Source organism: Panthera leo, chromosome B3, assembly GCF_018350215.1.
Source record: "Panthera leo isolate Ple1 chromosome B3, P.leo_Ple1_pat1.1, whole genome shotgun sequence".
Lineage (NCBI taxonomy): Eukaryota > Metazoa > Chordata > Mammalia > Carnivora > Felidae > Panthera > Panthera leo.
The window spans coordinates 28,908,935-28,922,380 of NC_056684.1; the positions used below are offsets into that span (position 1 = coordinate 28,908,935).

A 13,446-nucleotide genomic window follows, 5' to 3' on the forward strand; every position below is an offset into this window, starting at 1 on the left:
ATTCCCACCAACAGTGCAAGAGGGTTCCCTTTTCTCCACATCCTCGCCAACACCTGTCATTTCTTGTGCTTTTGATTTTAGCCGTTCTGACAGGTATGGGGTGATATGTCATTATAGTGTTGATTTGCATTTCCCTGATGTTGAGTGATGTTGAGCATCTTTTCATGTCTCTAGGCCATTTCTGTGTCTTCTCTGGAGAAATGTCTATTCATGTCTTCTCCCCATTTTCTTTGAATTATTTGTTTTTGGGGGTGTTTACTTGTATCAGTTCTTTATATATTTTGGATATTAATACTATCAGATGTCATTTGCAAATATCTTCTCCCATTCTGTCGGTTGCCTTTTAGTTTTGTTGGTTGTTTCCTTTGCTGTGTAGAACCTTTTTGTTTTGATAGAATCCCAATGATTTTTTATTTCTCTTCCCTCAGGAGACCTATCAAGAAAAATGTTGCTACAGCCCATGTCAGAGACATTACTGCCTGTGCTCTCTTCTAGGATTTTTATGGTTTCAGGTCTCACATTCAAGTCCTTAATCTATTTTATTTATTTTTGTGCATGGTGTAAGAAAGTGGTCCAGTTTCATTTTTTTGCATGTTGCTGTCCAGTTTTCCCAACACCAATTGTTGAAGAGACCATCTTTTCCCCACTGGATATCCTTTCCTACTTTATTGAAAAGTAATTGGCCATATAATTGTTGGATCATTTCTGGGTTTTCTTTTCTGTTCTATGTGTCTCTTTTTGTGCCAGTACCATACTATTTTGATCACTATAGCTTTGTAATATATAGTATAGTCTGGAATTGTGATACACTCCAGCTCTGCTATTCTTTTTCAAGGTTGCTTTGGCTATTCAGGGTCTTTTCTGGTTCCATATTAATTTTAGGATTCTTTGCTTTAGTTCTGTAAAAACTATTGTTTGTGTTTTGATAGGGATTACATTAAATGTATAGATTGCTTTGGCTACATAGACATTTTAACAATATTTTTTCTTCCAATCCAAGAGCATGAAATGTCTTTCCATTTCTTTGTGTCATCTTCATTTTCTTTCATCAATGTTTTATGCTTTTCAGAGTACAGATATTTCACCTCTTTGGGTAGGATTATTCCTAGGTATCTCATTATTTTGGGTGCACTTGTAAATAGGATTATTTCCTTAATTTCTCTTTCTGCTGCTTCATTATTATATCTGGAAATGCAACAGATTTCTACACATTGATTTTGTATCCTGCACCATTACTGAATTCATTTATCAGTTCTAGCAGTTTTTTGGTGGTGTCTTTTGGATTTTCTATATAGTGCATCATGTCATCTGCAAATATATAGTCAAAGTTTTACTTCTTCCTTACCAAGTCAGATGCCTTCTATTTCTTTTTGTTGTCAGATGCTGCAGCTAGGACTTCCAGTAGTGTCTTGGATAAAAGTGATGAGACAGACTGAACATCCTTGTCTTGTTCCTGACAAAGCTCTGTTTCTCCCAGTGAGTATGATGATTGTTGTGGGTTTTCCAAATGTGGTCTTGATTATTGTGAGGTATACTCTCTGTAAACCTACTTTGTTGAAGACATTTATCATGAATTAATGTACTTGTCAAATATTTTTCTGTGTCAGAATTATCATATGGTTTTATCTTTCCCCTTTTGATATGATATATCATGTTGATTGATTTACAAATACTGAACCACCCTTGCATCCTGGGAATAACTCCACTTGATTATGATAACTAAATTTTTTAATATATTATTGGATACAGTTTGCTAGTATTTTGTCAAGGATTTTCACAACGATATTCACCAGATTTATTGGCCTGTAGTTCTCTGTTTTGTGGTGCCTTTATCTAGTTTTGGTATTAGGTCACTCTCACCACTTTTATTCACAGTACTGGAAGCCCTACCCAGGGCAATTAGGCAAGAAAAAGATTTAATAAGTATACAAGTCAGAAAGAAAGAAATACAGCTCTGTTTCTAGAGGACATACTATATATAAAAAGCCAACACACTCCAACAAGAAAAACTGTTAGAAGAAATCAATGAATTCACTAAAGTTGCAGGATACAAAATCAATATATAAAAATCTAGGTGTGCTAGAGAGGTGGAAGATAGTGGTAGAGGAGAGCTCTAAGCTTGTCTTGTCCCACAAAAACAACTAGATAACTATCAAATCAGCCTAAATACCCCAGAAATCAACCTGAAGAGTAACAGAACAAACTTCACAACTAAAGGAAGAGAAGAGGCCACATTGAAGAAGGTAGGAAGTACAGCGATGTGGTTCAAGGGAAAAAGGGATCATGGATGCTGCAGAGGGAAGGGAGCCAAGGCCACTGAGAAGTATGAGACAAACACACAGGGGAATGCACAAGGATAACATTTCCCCAAAAGCACTGGCTTGAAAAACAAGAGGGGCTGAATTTCGTGAGTTCTTACAACCAGTGGGGCTTAAAGCCTGGAGTTTTAAAGATCAGTCATCTTTGCTGGGATAGACCCCAGAGGGCACTGTGCTACTCCTGGAGCTAAGGCAGGCAAAAAAATCCAGGGGCAGATAGTGCGGAAACTGTGATCTGAAGAATGTCTAAGGACGGTGGAGGGGAGGTGTGGGGGGGGGGGGGGGGACATTGTTTGCTTTTCTGGGAGCACATCCCTGAGAAGCAGCATTCATGGAGATGCCTCTCCAGGAACAAAGGAGCTGGCTGGCACCACGTCCCTATACCGTCGATCACATAAATATAGAGCTACCTACAGGAAGCAGTGCAGCACCCACACTGGCTGCCAAACTTTCTTACACCAAGCCTCACACCACAGTGTGCTGGTGGGATGACTCTTCACAGTCAAGCTTGCCTTAGTCCCAGTGCAGAAGGCCCTTCCCCAATAACACCAGCATAAACCCCTGCCCACATCACATCTCCCGACCAAAGAGTTCTGCAGGACCTCAGTTCTGGTGTAACTGGTATCAAGTCTCATTTCACAACCAGGCAAGAGCACATCTAGTTAAAACTTGTTACACTCAGGGGCGCCTGGGTGGCTCAGTCGGTTGGGCGACCGACTTCAGCTCAGGTCATGATCTCACAGTCCGTGAGTTCGAGCCCTGCATCGGGCTCTGTGCTGACAGCTCGGAGCCTGGAGCCTGTTCCAGATTCTGTGTCTCCCTCTCTCTCTGACCCTCCCCTGTTCATGCTCTGTCTCTCTATGTCTCAAAAATAAATAAACGTCAAATAAAAAAAATTAAAAAAAAAAACAAAAACAAAAACTTGTCACACTCAGACCAGGAACAAAACACTGCCCACAATAGGCAAAGATAGCATTTGTAGATCTGAAGCATCTGAAGGACGGAGTAGCTAAAACACAATAGCAGAGCACACGCAGCACACACCAGAGACACGCCCTTGAAATGCCAGGTCCAGGGCACTACATGACCTCTTCTTCATAAGACCATTACTTTTGGAGTAGGAGACATAACTGGATTTTCAAAATTAGAGAAGAAGGCAGAGACCTATACAAAATGCCAAGAAAGAGGAATTCATCCCAAGTGAAAGAACTAGATAAGGCTAGGGCCAGACATCTCAGTGAAGAGATGTAAGTAACATGTCTGATGGAGAATTTAAAGCAACAATCATAAAGATACTCACTGAGCCTGAGAAAAGAAATGAAGACATCAGTGGGACCTTTACAACAGAGATGAAAGAGTAGGAAACAATCAGAGATGAAGAATGCAAGAAATGAGATTATAAATAGCTTGATGCAATGAACAACAGGCTGGAAGAATAAGAGAAACAAATTAGTGAACTAGAAGACAAAATAATGGAAAATAATAAAGCTGAACAAAACAGAGACAGAATTGTGCAACGTGAGAATAGACTTAGGGAACTCAGTGACCCCATGAAATGTAATAACATATGTATTATAGGAGTCCCAAGAAGAAGAAAGAGAAAAGGGGACAGAAAATTAATTTTTGACTACTGAAAGATTTTATTCTTACTACTCAAAATGAAGAATACTGTTTTAGTATTCAATGTCTTAGACACAGCACATTCAGAGATGTCAAAATAATGCAAATAACTGATCCATATTCATCCTTCTTAGGAGCATCCTTGTTCATTATGGCTCAGAGGTGCTACGCTCCCAGGTTCAACCCTATTTCTATACATTCTCTTCCGTGGAGATCTTATCCATTCCCATGGCTTCAATTATTACTGTATTGAAAAGATTCTCATTTGTTATTTACAGCCCTAATCATTCTGATAAAGCTCCACTTTTGAACACTTAAATATAAGTACCCTACTGCTACCTTAAAGTCAAAACACATCATTAAACCAACAAATGCTTACTGAGTCCTTACTTTATACCAGGCAAGGAAAGATACACAAAAGAATTAAAACAATTTTGGGGGGTGCCTGAGTGGCTCAGTCGGTTGAGCTTCCGACTTCGGCTCATGTCATGATCTCATGGTTGATGAGTTTGAGCCCCATGTCTGGCTCTGTGCTGACAGCTCAGAGCCTGGAGCCTGCTTCGGATTCTGTGTTTCCCTCTCTCTCTGCCCCTCCCTTGTTCATGCTCTGTCTCTCTCTGTCTCAAAAATAAATAAACATTTAAAAAATATTAAAAAAAAGAATTAAAACCATTTTCTACTCTTAATTTTCTTTTTTTTTTTTTTTTTAATTTATTTTTGGGACAGAGAGAGACAGAGCATGAACGGGGGAGGGGCAGAGAGAGAGGGAGACACAGAATCGGAAACAGGCTCCAGGCTCCGAGCCATCAGCCCAGAGCCTGATGCGGGGCTCGAACTCACGGACCGCGAGATCGTGACCTGGCTGAAGTCGGACGCTTAACCGACTGCGCCACCCAAGCGCCCCTCTACTCTTAATTTTCTACTGAGTATATACAGTCTAGTTGATGAAAAACACAAAAACTTCAACATTAAATGTATAGTCCTACAAAGCAGCTTATATATACCATATATACATGAATTACACAGCTAATTGCTATAGTACATTGTTATAATATTGAGAGTTCCCAATTACCCATCAGTTTACATTAATAAAAACAAAATCTCGAAAAATCCTTGCAACCTTGGAGAAAGCAAAGATTTATTAGAATATAAAAATATTGGGGTGGCTGGGTGGCTCAGTCGGTTGAGCATCCGACTTCGGCTCAGGTCATGATCTTGCAGTCCATGAGTTCGAGCCCCGCATCAGGCTCTGGGCTGACAGCTCAGAGCCTAGAGCCTGCTTCTGATCCTGTGTCGCCCTCTCTCTCTGCCCCTCCCCTGCTCATGCTCTGTCTCTCTCACTCTCAAAAATGAATAAATGTTAAAAAAAAGAATATAAGGGGCGCCTGGGTGGCTCAGTCGGTTAAGCGGCCGACTTCGGCTCAGGTCACGATTTCACGGTCCGTGAGTTCGAGCCCCACATCGGGCTCTGTGCTGACAGCTCAGAGCCTGGAGCCTGTTTCGGATTCTGTGTCTCCCTCTCTCTGACCCTCCCCTGTTCATGCTCTGTCTCTCTCTGTCTCAAAAATAAATAAACGTTAAAAAAAAAAAATTAAAAAAAAAAAAAAAAAAGAATATAAAAAATATGAACCATAAAAAAATTGATAAATTGACTTGATCAAAATAAAAATGTTTGCTTAACACGATTAAGAAAATGGAAAGGGAAGCCATAGACTGGGAGACATATTTCTTACACAAGTATCTGACAAAAGATTTGTATTATAATATATAATTTTATATATTATCATAAATATTAGTTAATAATTCTGCTAGTATATAGTATATATTTACATATTAAAATATGTATATATGTGAAGTATTGCAACTATTTCACATATATATATGAACTATTTTTAAAAATGGGCAAAGGGGTGCCTGGGTGGCTCAGTCGGTTCAGTGTCCGACTTCAGCTCAGGTCATGATCTCACGGTTCGTGGGTTCGAGCCCCGCGTCGGGCCCTGTGCTGACAGCTCGGAGCCTGGAACCTGCTTTGGTTTCTGTGTCTCCCTCTCTCTCTGCCCCTCCCCTGCTCACGCTGTCTCTCTCTGTCTCTCAAAAATAAATAGATGTAAAAAAAAATTTTTTTTTAAATGGGCAAAAATGTGAAGCCATTTTACCAAAGAAGATATATGAATAGTTAACAATCACATGAAAAAGATGCTCAGTATTATTAATCATCAGACAAAGGCAACTCAAAACCATAGTAAAAATCTACATACCTGTTAGAATGTCTAAAATGAAAAAGGCCTGTCATCACTAGTGGAAGTATAAAGGGGTACAAAGACTTTGAGAAATAGTGTGATAGTTTCTTATAAATTTAAACAAATACCTACTATGGTAGAAAGCCTTTAAGGTGAACATCAGTGAATTCCATTTCTGATATTTATGCTATTTGTCTAATCTTCTCCTCTTGAATGTGGGCTAGACTTACTGGTTCACCTCTACAGAAGAAATATGACAGAAGTGATGAGATGTCGCATTCAAAACTAGATTATAAAGACTGTAGCTTATGTCTTATATGCTCTCTTTTTCCCTTTTAGATTGCTTTGCTCTGGGGGAATAGAGCTGCCACATAATGAGGCAGCTCCGTAGAAAAGCTCATATAACAAGGAGCTAAGGACTGACAGCAGCCATATGTATTACCTTAGAAGTGGATTCTCTCTGTCAAGACTTGCGATGAGCAAAGCCACAAATCACCTTGACACCTTGACTGTCCTGAGCCAGAACTATCTCACTAAGTCATTGCTGTATTCCCCACCTTAAGAAACTGTGAGATAATAAATTTTTATTTTCAACTTCTGAGTATTTGTTATACAGCAATAAGTAACTAATAAACCTAACATATAATCTAGAAATTCCACTCTTGTGTATTTCTCCAGGAGAAGTAAAAAACATTTCTGCACAAACATGTACGTGGGTATTCATTGTTCCCAACAGCCCCAAAATGGAAAAATGTAAATGTCCATCAACAGGTGAAGGGATAAACTAGAATACATCAGAGTTACTCAGAAGGTCTGTTAAAGAACAGCCTGCTAGGCTCTACCCTCAGAGTTTCTAACTCAATAGGTCTGGTATACGGTCTGAGAATTTGCATTTGTAACAATTTGCCAGGTGATGCTAGTGCTGCTGGTCTTTGACCACACATTAAGAACCACCAGATTAGTCTATAGTTTGAATGTCTATGGTATTCTGTGCTGTATAACATCTTTTAGTACTGAGTAGATCCAAAGGACACTACCAGGTTTATGAAGGGAATGAAATTCTTATAGGAAAAATGAAGAATGAATCATGTAGAGAAAAGATAAAAAGTAGAAACTCAAAAACTTTCTTTATTTACTACACTGGATTTTTCTTTAGTCTTTATAGTCTTTATATGAATATGCTTTATTTCCTTAACTAGACTATAGGTTTACTGAAACAGGAATTGTGTCTTAATCATCTTTATTCCTCTGCCTAATCTAGCCTGTTGATTTATTAATGGTAGACGTTTAACAAATATTTTTTAGGAATTTATTGTTGATGGCTGACTGCTAGAGTCACTTATAATTACTTACGTTTTACTAAAAATATTAGAACTTTGAATAATTATTAAGGCATTCTCTTGAAAGAGCATATCAGTCTTTCCATATTTCATTTTAATGTATATGAGTAAGGCAAATTATCACCACCTCAACCATCACCTTCTTAAATATAAGCTATATAGAAATATGTGTTTCAGGGGCACTTGGGTGGCTTAGTCAGTTAAGCATTCAACTCTTGGTTTAAGCTCAGGTAATGATCTCACGGTTCATGAATTCAAGCCCTGCATAGGGCTCTGCACTAACAGTGCAGAGCCTGCTTGGGATTCTCTCTTTCCCCTTTCTCTATGCCCCTATGTTGCTCATGCTTTCTCTCTCAAAATAAATAAACTTTAAAAAGTAAAAATAAATAAAATAAATTAAAAAAATATTTGTTTCATGAACTCTAAAAAATAATTTTGTATGGAATGACATGGAATTCCCCAAATGAACATACCAGTCAGTGACATGCCTTTAAATCACATTTTTACAGGTTCTATAAGTTCCTCTGGTTCACCTTCTAAACATGAGAAAGAATGTTAGCTGCTACTAATCTTATCTCAAACAAATTCATCAACCAGAAAACTTGCTGAAATTTTTCAATACCTATGATGGTTATGCCTTTGCAATATCCCAAACAGATTACAGTAGAAGAGCTAAGATGGTGCATTAAGTAGTAGGACCATAGGCTTGCTACCTCCCCCAAACACAGCTAGAAAAATATCAAACATTCTGAATACCCAAGAAATCAATCTGAGGACTGCCAGAACAAAGTGCACACCTGGAGGGAGAGAGGAGGCTACATTGTAGAAAGTAGCAGGCATGGAGATATGGTTTGTGGGGAGAGAGGGATTGAGGGGGCTGTGGAGGGAAAGGGTGCCCTGGTCATAGATAGAAGTGAGAGAGAGGAGCACACAGGAGATCACACAAGGAAAACACTTCTCCAAAGCCATTGACTGGGAAAACAAAAGAGACTGATTTTCATGAGTTCTGATAACCAGCAGGGCTAAAAGACTAGAGTTTTAGAGGTCCATGCTGTGGCTGGTATAGAACCTGAGGGTGCTCCAGTGCTCCAGTAGAGAAGACAGGCAGGTAACCCAAGGGCAGAAGGCTCCATCTGAGGATTGCCTGAGACACACTGAGACAGATGGTTCTCCCTTCTTGGATCACATCTGAGAGAGGTGGCATTGCCTCTCTGAAGACAAAAGAACCAGCAGGTGCCACTTCCCTCCTTGTCCCTCAGCATAGGCACGGAGACACTTGCTGAGTTCCTGCCACACCAGGTCCCTCAAGTTCAAAGTTCTGGATCTCAGCAGACCTGGCTGGGATAGAGCCCAAGATGCACTGCACTACTCCAGGCAGGCAAGCAACCCAGAGACAGACTGCATGAGAACAGCCATCTGAGAACACCTAGAACTCATGATGCAAAATTGTTCCCTCTTCTAGAAGGGCTTCCCTGACAACAGCAGGCTTGAGCTCCCTTCTCCAGGGACAGAGGAGCACCCTGGCACCATTCCCCTCCTCAGCTTAAACTAACTTTGGTAAACAGCACAGTGCCAACATTGGCTGCCTAATCTGCTTACACCAACCCCCCTGCCTCCCCTGCGCTCTGCTGGTACTGCTTCTCTCCAGAAAGTGTACCTGAGAACCAGCACAATGGGCCCCTCCCCCAGAAGACCAGCACCTCTACAGGAACCACAGAGTTCTGCAAAGTTTCAGCTCTAGTGGAAATAACATCCAGTCTCTTTTAACAGACACTCCAGAGCACACCTAGTTAAAACTGGCCATACTCTGGCCAAGATCCAAACACTACCCACTACAGGCAAGGAGAAACTCTGCAGATGACTAACCAAATAGATTACAGTCACAATAACAAGAAATTAAACAGAAAAACATCTTCGAAGATAGTGGCTTAAAACTAGCATTTTTCTTTTCTTCCTGGAAAAACCGGACTCTACTGATTACTCCAGGTTACCAGCAAATTTTGAAATCAGGTAGTATCACTTCTCAGCCTTCTGGCTTAAGACTGTAACAAGAGACAAAGAAGGGTATTACATAACAATAAAGGGGTCACTCCAACAAGAAGATCCATAGCAGTTGTAAATATCTATACACCCAATGTGGGGCACCTAACACTTAAAAAAATATATTAACAGACATCAGGGGAGAAATTGATAGTAATATAATAACAATACACTAAATCAATGGCTAGATCAGATAAGGCAACAGTGGCTTTGAACAACCAAGCAGGTCAGATGACTTTATACCGAACCATCTAAAAAGAGAATCTACATTCTTTTCAAGTGAACATGGAACATTCTCCAAGATAAGTCACATCTTAGGCCACAAAACTCAATAAACTTAAGACAACTGAAATCTGATATATCAAGCAGCTTTTCTGGCCACAATGGCATAAAACTAGATAGAAGCCAATTACAAAAACAAAACAAAACTGTAAAAAAACCCCACAAATGCATTAAGGCTAAACAACATGCAACTAAACAGTTAATTGGTCAATGAAGAAATCAAAAAAAAAATTGAAAAATACCTGGAGACAAATGAAAATGGAAACAATTCAAAATCTTTCAGACACAGTAAAAGTAATTCTAAGAGGGAAGTTTATAGTGATACAGGCCTATCTCAAGAAACAAGAAAAAAATTCAACAATCCAACCTTCCACCTAAAGGAACTAGAAAAAGAAGAGCAAAGCACAAAGTTACTAGATGGAAGGAAGATCAGAATGGATATAAGTGAAATACAAATTAAAAATTATATAGAAAAGATCAATGAAATTAAGAACTGGTTCTTTGAAAAGATACACAAAATTGATAAACCTTTAGCGAGATTCATCGAAAAAAGAGTGGACTCAAACCAAATCAGAAATGATACCACGTGATTTCACTCATATGTGGAACTTAAGAAACAAACAAAGAAAAAAGGAGAAAGAGACAAAACAAAAAGAAGGACTCCTTTAAGTATAGAGAACAAACTGATAGTTACCACAGGTGAGGTTAGGTGGGGGATGGGTGAGATAGATGAAGGGGATTAAGAGTACATTTACCTTTATAAAAAATGTTTATTTATTCTGATAGAGAAAGAGCTCACGCACACTCATGAACAGGGGAGGAGAATGGGTGCCTGAGTGGTTCAATTGGTTAAGCTTCCAACTTCAGCTCAGGTCATGATCTCATGGTTCATGGGCTCAAGCCCTGCATCGGGCTTTGTGCTGATAGCTCAGAGCCTGGAACCTTTCTTCAGATTCTGTGTCTCCCACTCTCTGCCCCTCCCCTATTTGACTCTGTCTCTCTCAAAAATAAATAAAACATTAAAAAAATTGTTTTTAAACAAGGGAAGAGCAGAGAGAGAGGGAGAGAGAATCCTAAGCAGGCTCTACATTGTCAGCACAGAGCCCGATGCAGGTCTCAATCCCACGAATGACCTGAGCTGAAATCAAAAGTTGGACACTTAACTGACTGAGACACTCAGGCAACCCAAGACTATACTTATCTTGATGATCAGTATACTGTATACCTGAAACTAATATAATACTGTATGATTATGTTTACCATGGTGGAATCAAAATTTTTAAATTTAAGATACAAAAACTGAGTAACAATAAAATCAGAAAAGAAAGAAATTACAACTAATGTCACAGAAATGAAAAGGATAAAAGACTACTATGAAAAATTATAAGGTAACAAATTGGACAACCTAAAAGAGGTGGATAAATTCCTTGAAACATATGATCTTCCAAGACTTACTCAGGAAGAAATGGAAAACCTGAACAAATTACTAGTAATGAAAATGAATTGGTAATCAAAATACTCACAACAAAAAAAAAGTCCAGGACCACACTACTTCACAGGTGAATTCTATCAAATATTTAATATTTATTTATTTTTAAGAGACAGAGAGAGACAGAGCATGGGTAGGGGAGGGGCAGAGTGAGAGGGAGACACAGAATCCAAAGCAGGCTCCAGGCTCTGAGCTGTCAGCATAGACCCCGATGTAGGGCTCAAACTCATGAGCCACGAGATCATGACCTGACCTGAAGTCGGACACTTAACCGACTGAGCCACCCAGGTGCCCCTATCAAACATTTAAAGAAGAGTTAAAGTCTCAGAGTTAAGATGGCAGAGCACCATAGAGACCCTGAGCTTGTCTTGTCCCTGAAACACAGCTAGATCAGCACCAAACCATTTTGAACACCTAGGAAACTGATCTGAGGTTAAACACAACAATAAGCATAATGTCAACCAAAGAACTTGGCAGGTACATGGTGCAGAGAGATGAACTGGGGAAGAGAAAAGCCGCAGAGGTTAGGGAGCTGCTTTCTTGGAGAGAGGACCAAGAGTGAAAGAAAAAGGGGGAGAATGTGGTGCACTGGGATCATGCAAGAGAAGCAGTCCCCCCCAAAAGTAGCCAGAGACAAAGAGTGAAAACACTCTCAGGGGACTGAACAAGAAATCTGTTCCCCAAAACCATTGATGGGGAGAAAGGAGAGGGTTTCAATATCAACAGGATTCTATAAACAGTGGAGTGGAGAGTCTGAAGTTTCGGGGCTCAGTGCCTGGCGGTGCTATGGTGAGGAAGCTGGGTGGATCCCCAAGAGCAGGCAGCACAATCTGAGGGGTCCCTGTGCCACATGGGGAGAAGCAATTCCCCTGAATGGAGTGCATTTGGTAGACACCATATGGCTTCCCCACAGGCAAAGGTCCCAGCGGACCCCAGAGAGTAGCCATATTTGCTGGTATTGGAACAAAGATGCCATAGTGTGGTAAAACCTGGTGTCAGCTGTGTGTTGTGACTTGCCATAATGTCTGATCCCCTGCCACTGCACACTCACATGAACGTTTTCTGGGGCAAGCCAGCACCCAGCCATTGCTCAGTGAAACATCCCCAGACAGATGGCGTGGGTCCAAGCCATAGGGTTCTCTGAAGTGTGGGGTAATCACATCTCAGATAAAACTCTGGAGGGAATTGCCATCTGGCAGATGGACAGCTTGGACATGGACAGGTAGAGGCAGGGAGTAGACAAAGACCTGAGACAGAGGAGGGGTGCTTGATCCTGGGTTGGTGAGAGTCCAAAGCTCCTGTGCCAGGGACAAGGGAGATGAGCAAAGCCACTTCCACCTCTCCCACACACACACATCTGGGCACACACACTCCCACCCCCAAAAGCTAAGCAACACCACCTAGTGGAGAATGGAGCTGTTACACAAAGCTCCACCCAACTGCACCCTCCAAGCACATCCCCCAGAAGACAAGCCCAAGTCATTCCACCTACTTAGTGTATGGACTATAGAGTCATACTGTAGTTTCAGTTCTAGGGAATCTGGATATAACTTCATTCGGGTTTCATTCTGTTTGCTGATTCACTGATTTGTTGTTTTTCTTTGTTTCTATTTTTTGCTTAAAAATTTTTTTCATTCTTTCTCTTTCTTAGGATAAAGAGAGAAAAAAATTTTTTTTTCCTTTTTAAAAAAAATTTTTAGTATTTATTTATTTCTGAGACAGAGAGAGACAGAGCATGAGTGGGGGAGGGGCAGAAAGAGAGGGAGACACAGAATCCGAAGCAGGCTCCAGTCTCTGAGCTGTCAGCATAGAGCCAGATGCGGGGCTTGAACTCACAAAATGTGAGATCATGGCCTGAGCTGAAGTCGGTTGCTCAACTGACTGAGCCACCCAGGCGCCCCTTTTTTCCTTTAAAAAATTTTTTTTATTCTATTTCCTTTCCTTTCCTTTATTCTATTTTATTATATAATTTTTAAATTTTTTTAATTTTCTTACCTTTTTCTTCCTTTCCCTTTTTTCTCTGGTCTATCAAGCTTCTTTCAACAAGAACACTGAAACACACCTAGGATCAAGGTGCCTATTTGATTTTTTATTTTGTTTTTAATTTTTTTATTTTA

At 40.1% G+C, this 13,446-nt stretch overlaps 1 protein-coding gene across 1 annotated transcript in view; it reads right to left on the reverse strand.

The window, feature by feature from the left end:
- The window catches only part of NRG4 (neuregulin 4), a 211,700-nt gene that overhangs the window by 146,842 nt on the left and 51,412 nt on the right, over positions 1-13,446 (reverse strand). The gene's annotated exons all lie outside the window — the stretch shown is intronic.